Below are 27,218 nucleotides of genomic sequence, written 5' to 3' on the forward strand. Positions count from 1 at the left end.
ACATGCCTCTGTCCATGGTACCAGTGCCCATCACAAAGGCATGCAAGCAGAAAATCACAGCTCTGCATCAGAGCCCGGCCCCGTGTTGTTACTGCCTCATGATCTCACCCCATGAACCTGGCCCCTACTGCCCATCCCACACCCACGCACTGCTGCCCACCCTCCCATGGCCCCATCTCATCTGCCTGGCCGCACGCTCTGGCTGCACGGGTCATGTCCCTAGCGGTGGGTGTGGGGCAGAGGGGCCCAGATGCCTGGGCAGTGGGGCTGATTTCAGCAGTGGCAGCAGCCTTCCAGAAGGAACTGCCACTGTGGGGGCTCCCAGGCAGCAGAGTTCAGCTGCCATGCCACTCCAGCCTCACTGCATATCCAGGGGCAGCAGGACCAGCAGCATGAGCCACAGCCAGCCTGTGGGACCAAGGGACCCACAATGGGCCGAATAAAATTCCTTCATGGACCAGATCTGGCCCGCAGGCCATATTTTGCCCCCTCCCCTCCCCACAAACTTTAAGATTTAGAACTGGCTTTAAGAACCACTGAGATTTGTGTGGTAATGAGATTGCTTTTGCATTTTCTTACCTCTCCATTAATTTACAGCAGTAAAAATATCTTTTGGTTTAAAAAGAAAAAAGGGAAATCTAAAAAGAAAGAGTTATGCTTTCTTCTCACATAAATATCACACTTCTTTAAAAAATGTTGATGATACAAATATCCCAGATACACTAAATCTTCATAAAACATACATTATACATATGTATGCATGTGTATGGATACACATACACACATATATAGATACATATGTATGTACATATACATATAACTAAATATAACTAAACATTTAGTTATATACACATAACTAAATATAACTGTAAATATAACTCTGTGTGTGTGTGTGTAAACTGTATATATATAACTGTAAATAGATTTCCAAAGGCACAATTTTTGGCTAGGCTTCAATTTAATTCCATATAGCCCCAGGGTATCAATGTATAGCATATGGTAGTTCTCTAAATTAGAGGCAGTATAATTAAAAGCACAATAAATTGAGGGGATTACATTATTTCAGTCCAGTCATTTCCTCAGAAACAGTTGTAGCAGTCTCTGAATCAATGCTCTAACCATGCACTAGTGTTCAGCTCCATTATTCTTTGCTATAAGCATCCTCTAACACTAGCTTTCAGTAAGGTGTCATGTCATACAATACCTCATTAGTGCAAGATGGTAATCTCACTTTTCAGTCTCAGTACAGGGCAGTACACAGCTGGGTTCTTCTCCAGCTGTGTACTGGAGAAGAAGAATGTGATTTTCATGGTCACCGCTTGGTTCATGCTCCCCTTTGTGCCAGGATAAAGTAAAAAAACTCATCCTATTGGCTGCCTCAGTTTACCTCCCCCCATCCATGCAGGCCTAGTTTTGATGGTGAAATGCTGCACCACTGTGTGGAACATCAGCAGCAATACCTGCATGTGGAATGCCTACTGTCATTACCCAATGATTGTGTGTGCACTTCGGCACTGCAGAATTATTTCCTGCCACATGGAGCTTTCTTTGCACGGTGCAATTCTCAGCTGCAGAGAGAAAACCCCGGTGCAAAGGAGTTCCCACCGCTCGCATGCAAATTTGTTTCCCATTATTGGCTGTTTCTAAATTATTCCCACGTGGCGGCTAGCAATTGGCTTGCTAGCCATATAAGAGGCTTGAGCAGTTTCCGCCCAAGTTGGAGATCTCCGAGAATCTCAGGAGGATCCTGAGAACCCCGATTCTGAGAATTCCAGGAGAAATCCAAGATAATTCCGGCAAGGAGTCCACGATTACCTCGTGGATTTCTACGTAAATCTCGGACCGAATGGTGGTTTGATCAGCCATCAAGAATCTCTCCCCATCGCCGACCAATCCCTCGACGTACCCCTGTCCTGCGCGCTCGTCGAGAGTCACCTTTCGGACTCTCATTTTGGTATCCAGTGCTCTGCCCGGTTCATTTTATGGAGCCTAGCAAACTCCGTGTGTGTGTGTCTTCGGTGGAGCCTAGCAAACTCCACTTGTGTTTGTCTGTAACTACAACTCAAGCAAGTTTTCCTGCCTGCACTGCGACCATCTACGGTGTAAATAAAATAATCTTTAATCAACCTCCACGCGTCTGTGCCTAATTCTAGTTCGCCGTGTCGACTTCCCCGGCCCATGTGCCCGGGCTGCTGGCCACAGCCCCTCGGCCCTGACACCTACATGTCACCCTACACACATGGATGGAAACCCCACTACCCAGGATGTGCTGGACTCAAGCTCTGTATGTTGTTCAGCCACCACTAGAGAGAGAGAGAACCCAGACTGGGTAGGTTACACCAGTCCCACAGTGAAAATGGTACATCTGGATGGTAAAGGCTACACTTCAAGCTTTGCAACTTTTGTCCTCTTTGTATTTGAGATGGAAATTAAAAGCTGACCTAGTGTATGGTGAGCAAATAGGTTATTTTAGGTTTGTGCCAAGAAGTAGGTAGCAATAAATGGGTATTCTTAGCCTTGACAGGCTCAATTTATTGCAAGGGTTGAGTACAATCCCAAGCAGTTTTAGGCTATTCAGTAGTACTGGACACAGTGATGTTGCATTTCTCAACATACCATAAAATGCTTCCTTTACATTGTTTCACACAACAGCCTTGTAAGGGCCAGATTCTCTCAGGTGCTGAACAACTCCTGAAGTTGTTGCTTGCCCTCAGCTCATGTTGGCGGCCCTCACCTTTCAGGACTGGGCGCCAGGCAGTTAAACCATATGCTCATCAGGGGGACTTCACATATGTTAAGACTGGAAGGGATAGTTGTGGCCACCTAGTCTGAGCACCCATGTAACCCAGGCACAGGACCTAATCTAGTGACCCCTGGCACCAAGCCCAACTTCTGCTTTAGTTGTAGCACATCTTTTAAGACAATTTTTTGTCTTAAGGCCTTTCAGTAAGAAAACATGCATCACATCACTAAGTGAGATGGTTTCAGTGGGACATGGCGCTCTATTGAAATATATAAACTGCTTTAATGAAAAGTTTGCGACTTTTGTTTTAATATTTTTTTCCCTAGAGTCAAGGCTGTGCTTTATTAGTGAAGTGGCTTTTACCTTTTTAATATTTTTTGAAAGGTAAAAATCTCTTTCCAGTTCATTTTTCCTATTCCTGTTTCCCTTTGTGGGTTCCCATGGAAACTAGAGATTTAATGTACTTTTTCCACAAATATCCAGCACCAAAAATTGCCTCTTTGCATTAATTATTCTGTTGTAATTAAAATTGATCTAACAATGTAATTCTTTGCTTCTGTTTCAATGTACAGCATCTTGTTTCCAAGGCAACTGCTGTTTCCCACTTTGACCTCAGTCTGAAATACTTTCACAATACTTCTTGAGTGCATTCATGAATCCTGAAAATGTGTTTTGTAGACATAATGGCATTTTGGGGAGGTGTTGGAACATCTACTGTGCTTCGCATCTCTTTCAACGCTTGCCTTTGTTTGTGGGTTGTTTTTGTGATTTATCTTTCCTTCACTTTCCAGCTCACGCATGTGTGGCCCCTCTGAGCCACGATAATTCTGCACAATGAGCAACAAAGACAACAGAAAATTAGACAAACCCTACATAGATGTAATGGCTGGATTGCCACCTGCAGCTCTAACCGCCAGCTCTGCACAACTGCAGAGAAGGAGGAAATAGACTCAGGATCGCAAACAACAAAACATCTGTTCTGAAGAATCCTGACAGATATTTTGACACCTCCCCATGCTAGCAGCCCTTTTCTTCACAGCCCCTGTTGATTCTGCTTCCATGCACTGTCTAAGGAATTAAGCAAAGGCTTCTTTGTAGCAGAAACCATCTCTATATCAGGGGTTTTCAACCTTTCTGAATGATTGTACCCCCCAGCGGCTGGACATGGAGCAGTGTACCCCCAGATGCCAAGTGGGGAGGGGGTGTGCATGGCAGGATGAGGAGCCGCTGCATCCAAGCTTCCCCTGCCCCCCACATCCAGCCAGGTGGGCAGTGCCTGTGTGGCAGCATGGGATAGCGCATGACAGTGCTCCATCCCCACCTGCCCGCGCATACCCCCCTAGGGCTTCCTCAAGTACCCCCAGGGGTGCACATAGGTTGACAACCCCTGTTCTATATATTCCTTCTTGTGGAAACATCTTTGTCTAACTCAGCATAGGTCAACCTACAGTAGGCATGCCACAAGTGGCACAGATACCTACTTGTGGAGAACGGGAACACCACAGAGCAGGGCAGGGCAGGGCACTGCTGTGACACGAGGCATCAGATGTGTTCACCAAGAACCAGGTTAACTCTTCTCTGGCTCTGAAACTGCTGCCAAATTCAAGGCTTTGGATCCTCATTCACCATGTAAACCAGTGGTATTTGTGGTGCAAGGGAAGGGTTAATGTGGAGTAAAAACTGGGGTAAACTACTCCAGAGTAAACATGTTATCTACCCACTACATCTACTGCCTAACAGGCAGCTGCATCAAGTAACATACATGCCTGTTTGCACCATGCAGCAACTGTATCAGTGTCCTACTTCAATTTCAAAGGGATCCAGAGGCCTGAGAGGAAGACAAATGCAAGTCAGCAGAACTAACTAAACCTGAGAGGGTGGGCTGGGCTGGGCACCACTCCTCCTGATGGGGTGGGGTGCAGGGATAGTGCTCACAGATTCACAGAAGTTTAGGGCTGGAAGGGACCTCGTGAGATCATCGGGTCCAACCCCCCTGCTCTGGGCAGGAAAGACTGCTAGGGTCAAATAACCTCACCAAGGTGTGCATCCAGTCTCCTTTTGAAGATCTCCAGGGTAGGTGTCTGCACCACGTGCACTGGGAGTTTATTCCAGAGTGTGGTCACACAAACAGTGTGTGTGTGTGTGTGTGTGTGTGTGTGTGTGTGTGTGTGTGTGTGTGTGTGTGTGTGTGTGTGTGTAGCAGGGGGTGTCCTCCTGACCACAGTACCCTGGGTAATTACCCACCCCATGACCTGCAAGGCCCATCAGAAAGCACCACCCAGAACTAATGTTTGCAAGTGATAAACACAGCAGGTACCAGTTGCCTGGCAATGCCAAGCAAAGGCTGGCACTGGTTCTACAGTACATGCAAAGTAACCATCACTTCTGCCACCTCAGACATGCAGATGGCTCATCTAGGCTAAGACCATGACATTGTAGTCAATGGCCACATCTACACAAGATGCTGACTGCTCAGTTGTTACTTAGCAGTCATTTAGTACTTGCATACCCAAGTACTAAATGACTGCACAGTAACCGGCATTACTACACAGTAGCATCCCCGCACGGCTTCTTGGTGACACTGACTGCACAGTAGCTCATTACTACTGCACAGTATCATCGTGTCATGGTTCGTGCCGTGCAACAGTAGTAACAAGCTACTGCGCAGTCAGCGCCTCGTGTAGACACAGCCAATGACTGTTAGATTCCAGAGTGAACGTTTGCAGCCATATCACTCTGACTTCATCATTATCATTTGTTTTTTCCCTACCACAGTAGCATTTAGAAGTCCCAGTTATGGAGGTAGGATCACACTGTGCTAGGTACTGTACAAACACAGAGCAAATAAAACAGATCTCAGCTCAAAGAACTGACAATTGAAACAGGCCGTAATGAAGTGCTTCTCAAATACACAGGCTCCCCTAAGAGAAAAAAGCCTTGTTACATTCATGTTCCAACATTGCTCTCTGCCCTGGTACTAACACATTTACAGGAACACAAAGAATGTGATGGATTTTTCGTATCAAACTTGCCATTATTCCAAGTTATTAGAATCTGATTTGAATGTCTGTGGCTCTCACATCAGAAGATTATCTAGCAAGGGCACAGACCCTTTCTTCTTGACCTATTGACTGAAACTGATGGAAATATCACAGTGCAGTATCTAATCTGACGGACTGTGCCCTTAGGGTGACCACCTTTTCAAAATGGAAAGGCAGGACACATGCCCGCCTCCTCCCCTCAAATCCCCCACCCCCGCAGCACAGCCAGAGTAGAACTGAGTGGAGCCCGTGAGGGGTGGTGCAGGTTGTGGGTTGCCAGCTGCAGGCTCAGAGCTCCCCAGGAGCCCTGCAACAGCCGCGCCACCATAGCAAGGTGTCCCCTGCCTGCCAAGGAGCAGCAAGGGACACGACTCTGCATCACCACTGTGGTGGCCCTGGGGAGAAAGCAGCACAGCAGAGAGCCCTGAGTCCACAGCAAGCAGCCCACATTTGCCCCACACGCAACTCTGTGGGGACATACGCCCCACCATGGCCCCCTCCTTGGGAGTACGTTTCATTCCCTTTCTAGACTTTTGCATCCTATTACTAAAACTATATTTTACACTCAGTTGTCCAATTCATGAACCAACAGTGGCTTATCTAAACACAACCAATCTTGTTCTGGCTAAGGATATGTGTGTGTACACACACACACACACACTGCACTCGTGGACAACCCTACTCCTGTAGACTCAGAGACACCTGACACAAACAGTTTTCACCCACACATACACCCAAGCCTGCTTGTTTCGTGCCATAGCTCAGGCACCTTAAATTTACCACACTTCAAAACCTGGCAGGTCTGTGATCCACCTCATGTGTCAGTCAGAACCAACTGCACAAAACCATGACACTTATTGCTACCCACATGAAAATAGGTTTCATTCTCTTCAGTCCCTGACCGTGCTTCCTTTCATTCCAGGAAGACTGTTTCCACGCCTCTAACAGCAGGTTTCAGGCAAATTCGGCCTGCCCCCCTCCATCCCAGTATGAAATATGGGGGCACAAGCACCATTGGAACAGCAAAAGCAAAGAGCTATGACCCCTGCTCTTTGGGGAAGCCCTGAGCCTCCTCACAAGCCAAGACCTCCAGCATGCTGAACCATGAACCAAGACAACTAGTTAAGTGCTTGAAATCAGCACATGCTTATTCACCAGCTGCACCAGGCATATATTAGGAAGAGCAATGTATTATTATAAAATCTTGTTTTAATATAATTATACCAGGGCCAAATCCAGGGAGGGGTGCAGTGGTGTAGTTACCCACCTTTGATTCCTGCTTAAGTTGTAGGGAGGAGAGGCCTGGCTCCCACAGGTATAACAGAGCAGCAGGGTTTACAGGGCACCAGCAATGCAGGGGAGGCAGAGGAAATTTCTGGCTGCTGGTGCTGGCTGCAGCAGCAGCTGTTATTTTCCCACCCCCTGCCTCAGTTGGTACCCAGGGCTATTTCCCTGGTCTCTCCGCCTTAGTTACACTACTGCCAGCAGCTCACTGAGGGGTTTGGGGTGGGCAGGCTGTGACAGTTGGCTTACCTTCCTCAAGCTGACTCCAGCTCAGTGCCAGCCAGGCCTGTTTCAGCAGTGGTGACAGCAGCAGGGGGCAGGGAGCCATCGCAACCATAGAGACCCCAAAATAAGCTGAGGAAGCCAGATGAGGGAGAAATGGGCAGCAGGGGGAACATGCGGCTGCGGTCTCCCCAACCTCCCACTGCAAGGCAGGGAAGGGGTTGCTCCCCACTTCCTCACCCATTGCCCGGCTCCTCTGGATTGTCCTGAGGTTACACAGTAGATTTGTATAGGATGATTTGGATAGGCATGATCCTGCCTCAGGCAGGGCGCTAGACTAGATGACCTCTAGAGGTCCCTTCCAGCCCTTCTTCTCCATGATTCTCTGCCAGCCTGAGGTGAGGTGCTCAGATTCACCTTTGGTGGTCTGCCTCCCCCTTTCAAAATCCTAGGTACACCCATGAATTTGACGTATAGCTAGCAAACAGCAACAGGAAGGTGATGTCCCTACCCTGACAGCAATGTGCTGCACTGTGCAAACCTAGGTTCACATCTCCCTGACACCCAGTGGTACTTCTGTGGGTTTTAGTGGAAGCTAGGTACTTGGCCTGAAAGCCCTCCCTGAGCAGGTCTTGGCACCAGGTGATTTAGGTTAGGCATAAATCGGGTTAATATTTGTCAACCAGAAGCAATACACCCATGTTGGAATAATTTTAATTTCAATAATCCATGTCATGTCCTGTAAAACAATATATGCAAATGTAAGCTACCAGAGAGGAGCTACGTTAAGGCAAATGAATTCCCAGAAAATGTCAGCACTTTCCTTGATGAGCCTTGGCAGCCGATACTGTGTTGACAATGTATCTGAGAAGCTGAGCATGTAAATCACTCTGCAGTGATTCTTGAAGGAGTCCAGCTTCAGAACGGCTGCTTCTGAAACTTGAGCCAATATCACCAAAGCAATAAATGATGAAAGTGTTGTCACTGGAGCCGGCCTGACACCTTGCATGAACCTCCTGGCAAATGCCATCCTGAAATTTCATTAATTAGTGCTAAGTATGATTGGCAGTGCTAGAGACGGCAGGAAAACTACTCCAGTGTTTGTCATGAACATGCAAGTGACAGTGTGTCTGCCGGGACTTTAAGTGATTACTTTCAATCTGAAAATGCAGTTAGAGTGTATATGGTTTGCCTATTTTTATCTGCTTTTCGTTAATTTATTATAGATGCTCAAAGTAGGTCTACACGGCACAGTGCAGCACCATAAAGACATACCCAAATTAGCTCCAGAACCAAAAGCAGTGTGAGCATATTTAAATATTTATTTGATTTATATGTAGTCCTTCCCAACCAAGGCTCAGGGCGGCTTATGATAAGAAAGCAGAATAACTTAAAAACAGGAGAGTAACAAGAGCACCAAAACAGCTTAAAGGGGAACTAGAGCATCAAGACAAAACAGAGACCCCCTAAACAACAGCTCTTCCAAGTTTTATTTGGTTAATGCCTGACCAAATAGAAAGTTCTTAACAGTGCTTCCAAAAGAAATCCAGGCTCAGGTTCGAGTGAGCTGCAAGAGGGAGGGAGCTCCAGAGCTGAGGAGCGACTGCAGGGAATGACCTCCAATGCATTTGCGCCAAGCAGAGTTTGCATACTGATGGTACTTGTAGTAGGAGGTTGCACTCAGCTGACCTTAGGGATCATGATGGGGCACAAGAGAGGAGGCAGTCCCTTAGGTACATAGGGTCCAGAACATTTAGGGCCTTGTAGGTTAAAACCAGAACTTTGAATTGCACCCAGAAAGCTACTGGGAGCCACGGCAGGCTCTGGAGGACTGGAGTGCTCCTGGTGATGTATCTTGTCAAAAGATGGGCCACTGCATTCCACACCAGCTGCAGTTTCTGGATGATTTTCAAGGGTAACCCTACATAGAGCACATTGCAGTAGTCTAGCCTTGAAGTTACAAAGGGACAGATGATGGTGGCCAGATCAGACATGGAAAGAAAAGGTAATAGCCTTCTCAGCACATGGACTTGGTGAAAGGCTTCTAGCCATTGCCACCACCTGAAGATCCACATGCAGCAGAGGATCCAGGCTCTGGGGTCACCCCAAAGCAGCAAACCTGTATGACAAAGGGAAGCTTCAACCAATCAATGACAGGTGTCCCAGCAACCTCCCACCCTCCCCCACACACTCGCAAGTGGGTGAGAGAGCATGCACACACAAGAGAAATTTCACTGGAAAATGCTGGCCACCCCTCCCACAAGTTACACGATCTGCCCACTACCATTACCGGTGGCTTGTCTGGGTTCAGTTTTAATTGGTTCACCACATCCAATCCCTAACTTTAGCCAGACACTGGGAAAGACCTGAAACTGTGTGGCAAGGGATGAAAGAGAAGTAGAGCTGAGTGTCAGCAGCTTTCTGAGGGCACCTTTCTCCAAATCTGCCCACAATTTTGCCCAGCGCACAATATACGCATTTAACAGAAGGGGCAATAAAATGGAGCCCTGGGGGCTCCCTGAAGGAAAAGTCCTGAGGAGATGGTGATCACTCGCTCATCACCACCCTGTGGGACCTCCCTGCCAGAAAAGAGTGGAAGCAATTTAGAGCTGCCTCACAAAAACCCATCGGGTCATGTCAATGCTTTTTCAGCACCTTGTGATCAGCTGCATCAAAGACAACACAGCATATGGGATGGGTGAATTAACCTGGGTGAAGTGCTGCAGTAATGTGGCCATACTGGTTTTGGAAAAATGGAAGCAGAGATTTCCAAAGATCTTCTTGCCCAACATAACCCATTGAGAAAATGGTAAGCACACTGGCCTGCCCTGAAAACAAGAGAAGCCACAGGGGACTGAAATACGTTAGAAATCTAACTCATAACTTCCTAAACACATACTTCCAAGATCCAGTATAACCCTGCAATGTTTATTCCTACAAGTAACCCTAAATTTAGCAGGCCCCTTGATGTCAATGAGAAGACGCATGCAATTAAGGACTGTTCATGTAACTAATGGGACTGCATACATGAAAGGAGTGCGGCTTTGACTACTGTACATGCAAGCTAATTGATTGTGGACTGTTTGCCTTGCATTCCACAAAGGTTTCCGGCTGCTTCTCAGTAACAATCAAAAATAATCTATTATTAATATATTGCAAATGTCCGTAATTGTCTGACTTCTTTCCTTATTTGCAAAGGCTTTGCAATGAAATTAACTTGAATAGCAATTCTCTCAAGTGTTTAAGATGTTGTTTTAAATGTCAAAATATACCAGTATAATCAGGAAATTAAAATTTTTTCATTGAAATTTAAAGTAGTGCTTTGAACACTCATTCCAACAAAAATCAAACTTCTTCCTCTCCCTGTCTCTTGCTATTTAACCCCTTTCTCTGCTTGCTGAATGCCATGAAAGATGGAGCCTTTCTACAGATGGGCAACAAGAAGTTTCTTATACATGTCCCTCCATCAGGAAGTTTTCCAGATGATTTTTACTCAGGATCTATGTATGACGCCTGGTAGAATTCCTGTCTCTTGCACAAGGAAGGACAAATATTTTAAATATCCAAAATCCCTGTAGGCCTGCATATATCATGTGGTCTCTCTAAAGCTAGCCAAAAGCCAGGTTTTTCAGTTTGTTAGAAATTTGGGGAGTTTGATTTTTAGGTGGCTTTAGTCCAATTTTTTTCAATATGTCTGTGAACCAAAAGCTGCACAGACCCCACAGCTGCTCTGTGAAATGGAGGTTCCTGTCAGCCTCAGTACTAATAACAACAAGAAAATTGACCAGAATTTCTAATTCACTGTGCAGCTGCAAGGAGCTCCAGCATCCTGGATCTGGGGATGGATCCATCAAACGCATCTTCTCTGGGGCCAGATATCTCACAGACCTCAAGGCAGATCTGCCAACAAGCCAAGTTCCCATCCTCATAGAACCAGCCTTGATTCACTAATAGTTCTCTTAACTGGAAGTGTTTCAAATGAAACACTTCAGACTCATCCAACCAGCATCTTCCAATGAAATTTCTCTCACTCACCCTCAACTCCTGCCAACTTTCACCCACAGAGACTCAAACTTAACAATGGTTTCTACAGACCTTTCCTATTTATGAAGCTTAAACCAGCCAATGAGGAAACAAGATGTTGCTGAAAACACAAGGGACAAAATGCAACTCAAGACTAGTGGACAGTCATACCAAGCAGCTGGTGAACAACACCGAAATGGGAGGGAGATTATTCACACAGAAGGCTGAATGAATGATTAAAAGCAGTAAGCCACAGCTTGTCAATTGATAACCCACTAATGCAAAGCACATTGCATACACAGCACAAATTGTTATGGCTCTGCATTGGGTAGGCATGGCTCAAAACCCTGTTATGGCTCAAAACCCTTTTGAACTACAGCACTTGGGTGCTGATGACAGATTAGCCACAGCAGCACTGAGCTCAGGGGGTTGGGTATCTTCCCAACGTTTCAACCAAGTTTTGTAGCCTCTACCAAGCTCCATACTGGTGTGGTTAGACAGCTCCCAATAACCCACATTAGGTGATTCAGACACGCTTACATTCTGCTGCAGTCAGGGTAGTGGCTGCAGTGTAGGCATACCAAGAAAGGGACTTGGGGCACTAAATAAAATATTTGTTATAAACAGCCAGTGTAGGTCAAAGTACATACCCCTTGACACTGTGACTAGGATCGTCAATGTCCTTTAAGGGTGTTAAGCACCCACTGAATTTAAATGAGCTTTGAGAAGTTAATCCCCTTTAGGACCTTTGAAAAATATCATCCTAGAAAAGAAAAATTAAGAGGGTTTGCTGCTATCCTACTTCGAAGCTTCCACTCTGTGTCTCCCTGCTTTGACTGTCTTTTCAGCTCCTGCCATTTGCATCCCACCATCTTCTTTCCTTTGTCCTACCGCTCCGACTTTTGCCCTGTCCCTGGCTTCTTTCTTTCAGCTTCCCTCCCTTGGCTCTGTACTTCCCCTCACATCTCATTTCAGATCACTTATGCCTTGTCAGCATCACCAGGGTGTCAGGGAAAGCCAGATTCCTAGGGGGTCCAAGAGGGATTCAAATCCCCTAGGATGAGGGTGAATGGAAGAAGAAAGGTGGGATCTTTTGAGCCTTGATCTCATGACCATTCCCTGAGCATCTGGGGGAGGCTTGCTCAGTCATGTATATCTACAGGTGGGTTACAAGGCAGGCGTATATAATAGCTAAGGAAAGCACAGCAAGATTGACTTGTGTTATACTATTCCTATTTAAATAGCGCATAAAATTACCACACAAGGGTGACAGGATGGTGTCAGCAGACAATCTACACCCCCAGCAGGGCTTCTTGGTTTCAGAGTAGCACCAACTGCAGGAGTCAACTCAGTGGCTGCAGAGTAGACTGGAACAAGTATATAAGCCCAGGCCCTTCATTTGGTCTTTGGCTGCCTAATGCTTCACAACCTGTAGATGCTGCTATACCTGTTCCCCTTCAGTCTGAGTCCTGCCTCTTTTCCACTCCTGCCTACCCTGTTTCCATGTCCTGGATTCACTGGCTCCTGTCTTCTAGCACTGCCTGGACTATGGGAATGGGTCTTGCTTACTGATTTGAATTTTGACTTGGACAGTCTGGTCCTGACTTTCTCAAGCAGCTTTGCCCCCTGGTCTGGATTCTCCTCTGGCTCAGGTACTTGTCTACGCCTGCGCTCCTCAAAATTGCCTATGATCTAATCCTTACAGACAGCTGACTGGAGGCAATCCAGACCCAACCTTCCAAGGTGCAGTCCGACTGCTGGTCTTTGTAACTACATTTTGTCTCTCTCATCAAGAACAGCAGCCATTCCATGCAACAGAGAATTTCCCCTATTCTTTGTCCCAGGTCATTGTGTGCCATGGAAAACTCCTCCCACTCGCTTCCTGCAAGTGCCACCACTCAACTCCCTCATAGCAGGGCTTACAACTTTGACACACACACAGGGCTGGATTAAATGTGTGAAGATCAAAGGTTGACGTAAAATGTGGCCACTTATCATATATGATAATGCAATGTGCCTATTACTTCCTGAAACTGTCATCAGATAGGACATGGTGGCTGGCCCCACCATTGCACTTTTAAACCCTAGTCAGGACAAAACTAGCTAGGAATTCTAAGAAAAAACCAAGTCAATTATGATTTCCTACCCAAGGTTTCCCAACTACTCTGTTGTCTAAAATGACTGCTGCAAACACTTTTCAGCCTTTGCACTATACCCAACAATGAATGAAGTTCGCCATTTCTCTCCATGCTGTTACAACACTAAAGCTTATTACCTTATTATGGGAAATTTAGAAGCAGTAAATGAAAATGTTCCTTTATGTGGCATATATCCTATCAGTAGGATTTACTGCTGCTGGGAGTCATTGAGGACAAGTGCTGTGGCTTGATTTTTTTAAAAAGACTGATTCTTTTTGGAGACAGCCCTTCGACAGTTCCCAGGGTGATTGTGCCAATATATTCTAAGGGCCAGATTCTGGTCTCAGCATCAATATAGAGTGATTCACTTCAGGCTCTGGTTCCTGGTCCCTAAATTCAATGTGAGTTTTGTCTAAGTAAAAAGAGGAATAGGGAGGTCACAAGCTGGCCTTTTACATTTACAGAATTGCCAGTTGTGTTATAGTTAGGAACAATTATGAAAAGGTCCTGCACACTGTTGCTTCTGTGGCCAGAGAGCAAGGTCCACAGCAAGGACGCTGCACATTCTCCTTCAACAAGCTCCCTCCAGAGGCACAGTTGAGCCGTCACAGCTGTGGGGCAAAATTTTGAGGCAGCCCCTCCCTGTCCATGGGACAACCCCCTGCCAAGGGGCAGTGTCCTATAATGAGGGCCATGCCTTGTGATAAGGGCAACTGGCAGTCCCAGTAGCCACGGGGAATAGCCCCTGCAACTCCTCTCTGTCTGTACCCCTGGTTCTCCGAGTGCCACCTTCCATCTATTTCAGGGACACTCTACAACCCCCACCCCACCGTCACACCTGGAGCTGTAGGGTGCCTCTATTGCAGCCTGTGCCCGAGCTAGGATCTCAGCTTCTCTGTACACCCCTTCCCAAGGCCCCAGCCTCCTCCCTTTTCTTTCTCTCCATAAGAGAAGCATTGAGTTCCAGATCTCATGTCATTCATCCCACTATTTATTAATCACGTTGGAGAAGTTCAGTTGCAGTGGGGACCTCCCAAGCACAAAGAAACCATTAGCACCTGCTCTAGGCAGCTCCCCTTCTCAGTTCAAGAGAGTATTTCCCAACAAGCCCTCACATCAGGAAAATGGAACCAGTCACTTTCCATCTACAGCCCTGCTCAGAGGCTACGCAAAACAGCAAGGGCTAATCTTCCCTCCTTTCTCCCACACCGTGACAAGTGGGAGAGTGAGTTGCACTATCACCATTGCCACCAGGAACAGTGCATGTGAAGGAGGAGGGACAGATCACACCTTTCCCAGCTTGTGTTTCAGGCCCTCTGCAAACTCAGGCAGACATGCCTGCACTGGTTACCCTGGGGTCACATGTTGGTAGGCTCTCTTCACCACCCTATCAGCTAAACCTTTACATGAAAGCTGGGCTTCCAGAGCAGAACTGAGAGGCTATCTGTGCCTTCCTGGACAGTCCTTTATGCTCTCTGTGGGGTTCATATCATACTTTGGGAAATGCTGGCTTCAAATAAGACATGGCGGTGAAGCAAATAAGGGCCAGCAGGACGGAGGAAGTGAGGCATGCCTGATGCTGTACATTTCAAAGGCAATTTGGGGCAATTATTTTTTAAGCAGGAAATGGATTTCAGCAAAACAGAAATTTTGTCCCACTGAAAATGTTCAAGGTTTTCCTTGGACACAAACTGCTTACGTGCACACACATGCAAACCTGGAAATATTTAGGCTTTGTATGTTTTTTGGCAGAGAAAAGAGGGTCTCCTGGCAGGTTCTTGTTCCCAGAACAAGCACATTTTTCAGAGACTGCCTCTGTCCACGCACATTTTTCATTTTGTTGTGATGGAAACAACTAAGCATGGCAGCAAATCTTTGCTCACCACCTGCCTCATCATTATCACCTAGCCACACTGTGTGCACATCAAAGGACAAGTGATATCGTCACAACAGTGATGAGATAGCAAGACTGGCCTGGAAAGACTGTATACAGCTGCAACAGCTGTTGGGGTGAACAGGTATAGTGAGTGCTCAGCCCCACATACGAGCAAGCTCAAAGGGCCCATTATGTACTTTCATTAAAATCCTACAAGTAACCTGATTAAACCCATTTTGCTTTTGTATGCTAGGATGCTTACTTCTACTGTCCCATTGCTTCAGGACATAGGGAATTTTGCCCTGGAGTCTAGAATCCATACACAACCCTGACATACACTGCCCATCCAAGTGGCCATTGAAGTCAACAGAAAAACTCCAGGTAACATGAGTTGTCATTAGATTGGACTGAAAAGAAAACACTGCAAGACAGAGAGCTGAAACCCTTGTGAGCGATGGTGTTGTCAAGAGACAAAGATACAGATACAAAGCACAGCTGGCTTGCAGATCTGTATACAGCATTTAGATTCACCTTACTCTGAACTGTGACCTAGGGATGTAGGGAGAGCAGCAACATGGGCCCTCTTCTGGTACAGGCCCATGACATAGTTTGGGTCTTGCGTGGTAACTTGTGTATGCCTGCAGAAGTCAGGGGACAGTACAAGTGTACTGGGGCGGGGGGGAGCAGAGTAATTGGAATCTTCCCAGTGGAGATGGGAAGGGGCAGAGGCAGGGGCAGGGGAAATGTATAGCTTAGTCATAGTAAGAAGGCAAAGGGAGAGATACCAGCTCCTAGCAGACAGAAGACCAGCCTGGCAAGATTAAATACATAGCATCTGGCAGGGCTCTAACATTGAAGGAGCTAATTTAACATCAAGAATAAAGCGGGAAATTTGTCTGCAGAGCCAGTCCATCAAATAAGAGGCAGCCACTGTTTCCAATGCTGGTTTAGTTCTTCCCAGGTTATTTATGCTGTGTAATTTAATAGGGGTTTTGAAGCCTTTGGGCTGCCATCAGGCATAGAATTCATTTAATATTTTCTCTGCCCTCTGTCGAGGGGATACAGCCTGCACTTGCAGGGGGCTGGATTTATTACTATAATGGGTCTTTTTCATCTCTAACTACTTGGAATATGACTAAGACCATTACTAAAAACATCTATAGCAGTCTAAGCTACAATAATGATATGGGTAATTAAACTTCATGCTTCAGGATATGTTTTGATGGCCTGCAGGACTCAAGGCAGAATTTTCCCCTCTAGGTACATCACTGAGAGGACTTGGGCTTCAGGTAACAGTGTTCATAACACAGTCAGGGACTGGCCTCTGACAAAGACAGTGGTCAGCCCAGTACAGGGCCATGGCAAGAGCTAACCTGGTACATCTTCCCTTAAAAAGGAATGTTAAGCTGTACTTCTATATTAAGACAACATTCCAGCAGTGACTGTGATAATGCTGTCAAAAGCCACAGAAATCAGTGCTCAACAGGTAACCATGAGGACCCAAAACAAGGAACAATGAATAAGAAAGCATATTTCTGAGCCAGCATAGGCCTGGAGATTTGAAGAGGGAATACCCTCTTAAAAGCCCTACTCATACCTTCCCAGCAATCTCTGCTGGCTGAGTCCTGCAGAAATCACACTTTGTGTGAACATTTAGGCTAGAAATAGATATTGCCAAATGAAGTGAAGCAGCTGTGCGGCAATGTATCATGACATAGCTGATCCGCTTCATTGGATCAGTGTCCTTGATGGAGTGCAACAAGGGGTTATATGTTCTCCTGGGGCTTGAGAAGCTTGGTCCTATATGTCCTGGGAATTCCTGGGCCCGATCAACTCCCTCAAGTCCTAAGAGCAACCACCCAGCTTTCCCCTCTTACCCAGATGCATCCCTGGGGAGGGGTCTGGGTAAACAGGGAAAGTTTGAGTTTCCCTGCTTACCCAGACCCCCTCCCCTGGGGTCTTTAGGAACCCATCTGGGTGAGCATGGAAAGTCCCACTTTCCCAGTTCCAGCCCCAGAGATGCCAGGAGCAGGTCTGGGTAAGCAAAGAAAGCCCCACTTTCCCTACATACTCAGATGGGTCCCTGGAGATTCTGAGGATGGGTCTGGGTAAATGGATCCCCTGTGGAGGCACGGGGCACCAGAGATCCCCTGGGTCCCATGACTTCACACCAGGACCTTTGCAGGCTTTCCTCACTTAGGGAGGCCATGTTTGGGGATCATGGGTGGGTCTCTATAATCAGGGAACCTTGATTTCCTTGCATGTAGAAAAGCACTCCATGACTCCTTGAGGGGTCCTCAACCCTCCAGAGCACCTCCCTGGGGTGGCTGGAGAGCATAGGCAGCTTAGGCTGCTCACACTCTTCTACCACATAGCTAACAGGCATCCACCACAATAAAGCAGCAAAATCTGTTACTACCTTTATTTATGTCACTGATTTTCCTCTGATGTGGTGCAACAAAGAGAAGTGACATTTATTTGTGCCACCATAAAAATGCTTATGGCAGCACAAATGAGATACCACGCAATGTCTGTTTCTACCCTTTGTGCTGTGGTGTATGGTACATTTCCAACTCTGGGACACTACAAGTCTGACATTTTTCTTAAAGCCCCAGATCCTGGAGTCACATGTATGTACAAGGGTTTTGACTTTCATTTAAAAGGCAAAATACGTTTCTAGCAGATGGTAGCTTCATGAGAGTGGGGAGCAAGAGGACTGTAGTTCTGAGCCTGGACCACCTTTGCAGCCTATGGCAGGGTACATTCATTCCTACCCAGGTCCCTGATGAAGGGCTCAGCCCAACTCAAGCAGAGTAGGGGAACAGGATTTCCACACGTATCTGCAGCCCTTCTTAGTAAAGGATGTGTAAATCAATGCTCACTCTCCATGATCAGCTAGACACTGCATCAAACGACAATCCACTCCTTTGAAAGAATAAGTGGTGTTAACCCATTTTAAGGAAAACTCCTTGGTGTAATTAATAATCTCCTGCACTTGTAGAACACCTTTTGTCTGCTGAGCTCCTGGTACGTTGCAAATGTTAATGAATTAATCTCACAGCACCTTAGTAAATAAATAGTATACAGACAGAGACAGATAGGTCATGTGATTTGCCTAACATTCGACAGCGAGTCAGTGACCAAACCTGAATTAAAACTCATGTTCCAGATGCCTACTCCTTCCTTTAGCACAGTACTTCTTCCCTGAATTTAGAGTTAATTTCATCTTTTCAGATATCCTCTTAAAACCACAGTTACAAGTTATGCTAAGGCTGCCCACAGAGCATGGTTGTGTTTTTCTGCTGCTTCAGCAAAGGTCTGACAGTGCTTCAATTAATATTAGCTTTACTGAACAAGGCCCTGATCCAGTAAACCCCTGACCCCACAAGTACTCACACAAGTCCTGGGGCTGGCTCCCTGAGTAACGGCTATGTACACAAGACGTCCCTTACATTAGTATTCAAGTTGCTCCCAGATAAAGGCTGCTCACAATCTCTCCTTGGCCCTGGGAGGCTGATGTGGCACAGAGGTCAATATGAAAACCTTTTAGCACTACTTGGGGCCTAAGTTCATTTACCTTTTGAATGTGCTACAAGCAGTTTTTATACTGGGGAAAACAAAGCATAGTCTTTGTACTGGAAGTGACAGTAGCCCAGCCACCAATACTTTTCAACCTGACTTCCTTCTCTGGCTTTGGCCTCCCCATTCCCCAAAACTACTATTAGCAATTTTTAACAACCCTTTATACAATACAGCAGCAGTGGGCAATGTTTTATCAGTTGCAGGCTGAAACAACCCAGCTCAGGTCTCAGACAGGTGGGTGCTTCCGAACTGGCCTCTGCCACTACTACCACTTCTTCCCACTATACATGGCCACGGTGTGGACAAAGCCTCCTCCCCCTCTCCGCTCCAAGGTAAGATTTTTCCAAGCACCCCTTGAAAGTCAGAGGCACATGATGGAACTTATGCTCCTAAATCACATAGATGCTTTTGAAAATCCCAGTGTAAGCTGCAAGTCGCTTTAAGCACCTTTCCTCTGGTCTCCCTTTCACTGTCCAATAGAAAGACAGAAACACAAAGCAATTCAAAATACCCCAGGCACTCTAGGCCTGGAGCCAGCCTCAGCCCTCAGACTGAGGGGGGCTGTCCCTTTCATACCTCTGTGAAGGCACATGGCTGATCATGTAGCAATTGTCTGCTCTCTCCTAGAGAAACTACATTTCCCAGAATCCCTTGTTCTTAACAGGAAGGGCCAGAGGACTGGAGCATGCACAGGTGTCCCAAGCCCCAAATATGTTGCTGGTTGTAGCCGTGTTGGTCTAAGGACATAGGCAGACAAGGTTCTTTGGGTAAATGTGATATCTTTTATTAGACCAAGTATATAGTTGGAAAAATTGTTCTTTGCAAGCTTTTGGGTACAAATACCCTTCTTCAGGCACACGGAAAGTTTGTTGTACATGTTGTGTTTGTTGTACATGTTGTGTACAACAAACTTTCCCTGTGCCTGAAGAAGAGTGTTTGTACCCAAAAGCTTGCAAAGAACAATTTTTCCAACTATTTAGTTAGTTTAATAATAGATACCGTGTTTACCCAAATAACTTTGTCTGACAAGTCCCAAGATACATGTTGTTTTCATCAGTGCCCATACCTATTGCTCTTTTTGTCCTAACTGGCTCTGATTCCTGCTGTCACTGTCACAACTTTTCCTTCATATGTGGGTCCTTTTCCTTCCAGCTCACCAGTCCAACCCTGCTTCCAGGCAGACAATAGTCCTGCATCTCCTGAGGCCCAAGGTTTTCTATTCCATGCACTCTGGCCCTACAGTGCTTCTGGAAGGAGAGTCTTACTTCCCTGTCTTGGTGCTCTTGCTGCTAGTACTGTTTCAGGTCTCAGCCTTATCTTATTTTCTCTTGTTAAAGGGTCCAGAGAGCAGCTTCAGAGTCCAGGAAGGCAAAACAATGCTACTGAAATGTCCTAACCCTTATCCCTCCGCTTCCCTTCTATGTGAAATCCCAGCCACTCTCTAAAGTAAGGAGAGGTTCATATGTCTTAAAAGTAGACCTAAGCAATTCTTTCCTCCTAAAGCTGAGCATCAGAAGTTTCTGAACCTCATAAGAGTAAATTTGCATCTCATTTTTATCTTCAAATTCTGAAATGACTTTGGATGCACCTTATTTTTCTAAATTTTCACGCAACATTTAGTAGAGGAAAAGGAATTACTTATGATCCAGTGATGTTTCTGTGGATCACTGGCATCAAAATATCAGGTGGTATTTCAGACGGCTAAATAAGTAAACCAGTTAACTTTGGTCTCTTCATGGGTGTGAGGATGTTAAAAAGAAGCACTTAAATAAGTGAATGTCAATCTCTCTCTGGACTTGCTCTCCCTTTGTTTGTTAGTGAAGTTAGGCAATTATTTATGGTATGAAGAGAATAATACTTCATTCATTTGGTAGTGCTGAGGTGCTACTGAGGTGATTGTAAAGTGAATTCTTGCCTTCTTTCATTCTTTACCATTTAAGCCACCTCAATATGGGGCAGAGGCATAACAGTCAGGGTCTATGCTCTGAGTGGCAGGGATGGCAGGAGTAACACCCACTACCCATTACACTAGTAATACAGACCAGTTTCCCCTCTCAAACTCAGCACTAACTGCAAAAATTGGGGGCCTCAGTCCCTTAGAGCTCTTTGTAAAACCAAGCCTAATCTTAATCATTTCAGAACTGCAGAGATAGATAGCTCTCTAAAGAAATGTATGTATGACAATACTTTTTCCCAGCATAGACAATGTGAGCTAGAAGAGTTGAATCAATCCTTTTCAACTTCTGAGGCCTATTTCAGTCATCAAAAATCTAAATTTCACAGTTCTTTGCCAATACAGGATTTCACAGTTGCGCAACTTAACACTATCCAGATCTCTACTGTGTAATACAAGCCCATTTAAAATTTCTCAGACTAAGCTTCATTGTAGTAATTGAAGATGTTGCGGGACCAAATCCCCCTCCAGGTGTATCTGTAAAACTCCTGCTGAAGTTAATGAGAGCTGTGCACAGATACCACCTGGCAGAAATGGGCCCTAACAGCTACCACAGGCATGGGAAACTGGTGCCTTCCGAGTCTGGGTGGGCACCAGATTGCCGACAAGGGGCAGAGGGGTCCCCCAGCTGCCAATCGCCAACTGGGTGGGAGGGTCAAAGATCAAAGATGGCAGGAGCCAGTGGCAGTAGGAGCCAGGGGAAGCCACAGCAGGACCCTGCAAGAGCAAGGCCCGCCTGGCCCCACCTCCACAGTCAGAAGCCCCTGCCTCGCAGAGGCTTCTGTCCTGGAACCATGGGGTTTTTCCCATCTCCCTGCATTGGAGCGGAAAATTCAGGTAGGAAGGGGAGGGGGCGGGGAGGACCATGGGTCATCATCCTAGTCCTCAGGGCTGGGCCAGCTCCTGCTGAGTCCTACCATCGTGGCCATGCAGCCAGGAGCCGCGTGGTCCAGAAACTGCCGGCAGGTGGGCAGGAAAGTGGGGAAAGTGGTGGCAGGGGTGGGGCAGGGGGGGAGTGGAAGCGAGCAGGTGTGTGGGAGCAAAGGGCCAGTGCGAGGGGGGGCCAGAGCTGGGTGGCAGGAGTGCAGGGTGTGGGCTGGCAGGGGTCTGTGGGGCTGGGCTGGACTGCACCAGCAGGGAGAGAGGGGAGCAGACCCAGCTCCATAGAGCCCCTTCTGGCTGGGAACCCACGCTCCTGCTGTCCCACTCTGGGCCCCGCCGGCGCTGGCTCCAGAGCACTGGCACAGACCCCATATTCCTGCCTGGCCACTGCCGTGCTCCCATGGTGCAGCATGGGCTCCGGGTAGCTGCAGCAAAAACAGCCTGGCAGCATTCGGGGGGGGGGGGACTTTCCCCCGTGCCAAGCAGCAGTTTCTACCCAGCTCTTGCTACCGCTGCTCAGCCCTGATGGACAAGCCTGGAGCTGGCACGGGGTGCGCAAGGTCACAGCTGCACAAGCTGGTCCCCACCGCTACTGCTGCATACAGCTAGGTGGTGCACAGTGGGCGCGGAGCATGCTGGGGCTGCACACTGTTGGTGGTGGCAGGGAGTCACCACAGGCCACTCAGGCTCTGGGCTGTTGCAGGGTGGGAGCAGATGCTGACCAACTCACGTGGGCTCATGCAGTGGGGCTCCCATGCACATACCCTCAAACCCTTCCCATAAACCCCACAGCCACACCCTCCCCCATGGATAATCACACACCCATCCACACATCCCCACAAACCCCCCATACCCACTCACCCATAGCTCCCCACACCCATACCCAACACCTCTACATACCCCACACACTATACAAGAGTAAGACTGCATTTTGAGCTATTATGCAATCACTTCTACATATACAGCACAAAAACACAAATCAGGACAATTTTTTGTAATTAAATTAAAATATGTTATTATGGGTGTTTGATTTTTACTATATTATTTGGGTTTTTTCCCCATTCTAACATGGCAAACCCTCTTCCCTAAAGGAGTAATTCCAGGGGCAAGGGGAGGGACTTCTGGTGGCAAAGGTTAGGGGCAGGATTTCCAAGATGGCGGCCAGGGGTGGGGCGTCTGTCAAGGGGCAGGGCTACCAATGCAGCCCTCGACAGCTTGCCAAAACTCAGTAAGCGGCCCTCCGCCCAAAATAATTGCCCACCCCTGAGCTACCATAATAATTAGCAGGAGTAAGGAGCATAAGGAAGAGATGGAAGTTTGTGCTCCTGTTAGCCAATATTTGGCTTTCTAAACATACAAAAACACACCTCATTCCTCTCCCTTCCCTTAGGGCATCGTCATCTCCAGTGGCAAATCTGCCTTACACCAGGACTGTTCACCTTATTTGGTCCTTCCAAGCTTCTCACAGGCTGGCAGAGTGGTGCCTTGTTGGTGTAGTTCCATAACCCAGGGGGTGAACCTCACTCTCACTCAGCCCCCTTTTCACCTGCTGCCAATCTGAGTCATCAGTGGCAAACAAAAACCCTGTATTCAGCAGTGGGTAACAGAGGGATGTGGGGGGTGGTGGAGGCATTCACTCCCTGGGTTCCAGAGTCACACCAAGGCAACACCTCCGGCAGCTGTGCCAACAAGCCCCACAGGCCACAATTTAACTGCTGCCATGTGGGCATCCCTGATTTATAACAAAAGATTACAAGCTCAGTCTGTGTAGTTCAATGAAGATGAACTGGGCCTATACTGGTGTTAACCCATTTAGCTCTACTGAAGCCCGCATAGCTCTGCTGTACCAGCTGCAGTTCTAGCACAGTGTTAGCACCCGATGAACAGAAAAACCCATGCTCACCCTAAGAAATGACGAATGAAGAGTGTCAGTGGTGTTCATGGCATGTGCACACTCTCGGCCATGACAGAAACTTCCTTCCTTCCTATCCCTACCATCTCTCAATCAGAGATAGGTCAGAAAAAACAACATTTTTCCCCCTGAGAAGTTCTGAATCAAGTATTTTCTTTGTTATCCACCAGGACATTTTAACTTTCAACGTTATTTCACTTTGGCTCTTCCATCTAAATAAAAAGACATTTGAAGTCTAAATGAAAACTGTCATTTCAAAATTGATGCGTTAACGTAAAATGCCATTTGCTTTCAGTTTGTTTAATCAAAAAAATCCTGAATGCCATTTCATTTAGGTCTATAGGAAACCAAAAAATGTAGTTATGACAGTTCCCATGGAAAAAGAAATCAAGATTTTTTTTGTGTAAGAATTGACATACTCCTGTGGGGGGGTGGATATTGATTAAATCACATCTTGTTTGGCAGGAGAATTTTATGCATAAACAATAACATCCAGCTGTAGCTAAGGGAAGTTGTCTTTCCCCTATTGCAAGGCTCTGTGCTTTGACATTCAGCTTTCTACATAAGGGTGTCTAGCTGCAAGCTCCCTTCCAAGCCTGTTGCTGAGATACCTGAACTTGCCACATAAGTACTTAAAACTGCTTTCTCTTCAGCAGGTCTCAAGAGTGCTTCTGCCTGAATAGATACAATGCCACCACTCCCCCTCTGGATCCACCCCTAGATGAAACAGTGTAACTCATTTGCTTCCTTCCATCCTTGAGGTCAATGCAAAACAGGAAGGACTTTGATTTTAAGGTCTTAGATGAAGATGCCAAATTTCATAGTCAAAGAAACTAAGGGTTTGTCTACATAATAAAATGACATGTTTAAGTTAAATTATTTTAAAACAAATTTAGTTACAATACTGCAATTCCCTGCATAAACTCCCTGACTGTGGCTTGAGCATGGCTTATTTCCACTAACTTAAAATTATTCCTAATAAATTTAAGCTAAAATGAATAAACCACTCCAAATTAATGGCCACACAAGAGTTTGCGCCAATTTCAATCTCCACCTTACATTAAAACAATGAAGCTTTCTCATATTAACAAAGCCCAGTGAAACTCTCTCTCTCTACGCAGCTTAGTGGTATAGTGGAGAGGACAGAGGAGCAATGCCACATAGTTTGCAAAGTTGCTGCCTACATAGCATTTGTTCTGTGGACTTGTTGACATCAGAGACACATCAGCATTTTTTACAGGGTGTATAATTAACTTTTGGAACTCACTATTCAAAAGTGGATGGGACAATTCATGGAGGATAGGTCCATCACTAAGTAGTAATCACGGTAGATAGGCCTGAAGCTACTGAATCAGAGCTTCTTGAACCTCTGAATGTTGGAAGCTAAAATGGAAGAGGAGGGGGTATAAAATTCTGGACATGCCTAGGTCACCATCCCTCTTAACTTCCACCCTCTGACACTTTATCAGACAGGAAACCTAGCTAGATGGACCTGTGATCTAAACCAGTAAATGGCAATGCTTTTTTTCTAATGTTCTTATCTTTAAAATCTTTGAAATCATTTTCAACACATGAAAAACTTAAGCATTATTGCAGAACTATGTTGAAGTGGCTTCTATTGAAAAGTACAATCTTGCAGTCCCAGGACTATCGTAACAAAATATTCTATACCAATTCTGGAATAGTCATTCCTGTTTCCTTGCACTGGGGTGGAATGCTCCACTGTTTATCTGAAGATAATCCTTCTGCTTTCATTTGTAGATGTCTTCCACTAAGGAATGATCAGACACTATGGCTAAATACAGATGTTCGAAAAGCCCCTGGCAACTGTCAGCACCAGCTGGGGGGGGGGGGGGGAAGACCCCAGACCCCTTACCCCCACAGCCCTCCCCCTCTGGCCAGGCAGCGGCATGCCAACAGGCCAGGAAGGCTGTGGGGAGAGAGACTCCCTTCTCCTCCCTCCTCCCCATCCAGCTACAGCACACGGCTGTCCATAGGGAGGAGGTGGGGCTGGGGTCAGTGACAGCTGAGAGGGTGGGCTCAGCCCAATGCTTGGGCAAAGCAAACCAGCTCTGCCCAAAGCCAGAGCACAGCCTTGCACAACACCACCTGGGATGGCAGAAATCATGCTCTATATTAACCCTTGATGGTTATTAACTTAGGACTCATAGATGTTTGATAAAGTGCTCTAACAGAAAGCGCTTTAGTCTAATACCTCAGCCATCAAGGGTCAGCTTAGAGCATGGCCCACCATTTTTAAAGTGCTCTAAGAGCCATAAATGTCTGTTCAGTTATGGCTTTAGAGTGCTTTCTGCATGCTTAAAACATGATAGGTGTAACATCTGTAGCTAGCATATAGTTTTACGCTTGACCATGGTGAACTACTTGAACTTCTCATGCCAAACCAGGATTTTCTTTATGCCACCATATTGCAGTAACTTGCCCATCCACCCCTGGTTTTGTTAGTGTGTCATAATGCAAAACTCATGAAAGCTTACAGATATGGGCCTTTACTGCCAAAAGAAACCAGTACAGTATTTTGATCCCGTAATGGAGAGCAGCTGAAAAACACAATTCTTCTCTCCACATTTTAAAGGCAGCAGAGCCTAGAAACCAAGTGCCAAGGTTTCTTCTGAACTCCACTTTGTGGTTTCCAGCTATTTTGGTTATGAGCTTCCATGATCTTTGGCAGCCCAGGAGGTACACTGCAGAGGATCTCCATGCCCAGTAGCACATGTGCAGATGGCAGGTAGGCTTAAATAATGGTTGAACAAGGTCCCCCTGCAATTGTCACTGACATTCTAACATTGGAGTTTGAGGGAATGGGGATTCTGGGTAATAATCTCGACTGCATGTGCGGCCAAAGCTGCAGTAGAAGCATTCAGTAAAACTGCCCAGCAGTGCCCAGTGCCATATGCTCCAGGGGACTGTTACTTAGAAATATTTCGGCTCATATTATGACAGAGATTCAATCACCAATGTTGCCTGAGGGGCATAAAACTGGCAGTCTGAATTCCAGCTGAACATATGGCCACTCTCAGAGCTTCAGCTCATTCCTACAGTGCTCATAGTGGTTGCTGTTTCTCCAAAAGATAATGGTTCATAGCTGTGGGCTTACATCCGATTCCTCTTTCAAAATCCTTTCATTTTCCTCTGAGTCACATGTTTAGATACATCCCCTCCTATTAGCCCCATCCATTGACCCCCTGGTCCCTGGCTGATAATGCAATTACCCATTTTGGTTGCAGCCAGATGAGCACAGCCATGTGGTATATGGTTCTGCAGACCTGTCTGCAGTGTCACATACACATGTAGGCATTCCCCACATTGCTACCTTGCAGTGCGGGGGTTTTTTTTCACCCCTGGAGATGTAATAAAAAAATAAGAAACAAAGCCTCAGGACTATTTCTAGTCATGCCACGTGCCTTTATGTGTCAGTCTGGCAGTCATGAAAGCTGCACATTGGTTCTCACTGTGCAGGTTAACTCAGAATGTATGGTATCCGCATGAAGCAAATAGCATATCTGTCTGCTTTCTGCAGATCGCTGCCTCCTGAGCTAA

The sequence above is a fragment of the Alligator mississippiensis genome, chromosome 2 (assembly GCF_030867095.1).
Source record: "Alligator mississippiensis isolate rAllMis1 chromosome 2, rAllMis1, whole genome shotgun sequence".
In the NCBI taxonomy this organism is placed as follows: domain Eukaryota; kingdom Metazoa; phylum Chordata; order Crocodylia; family Alligatoridae; genus Alligator; species Alligator mississippiensis.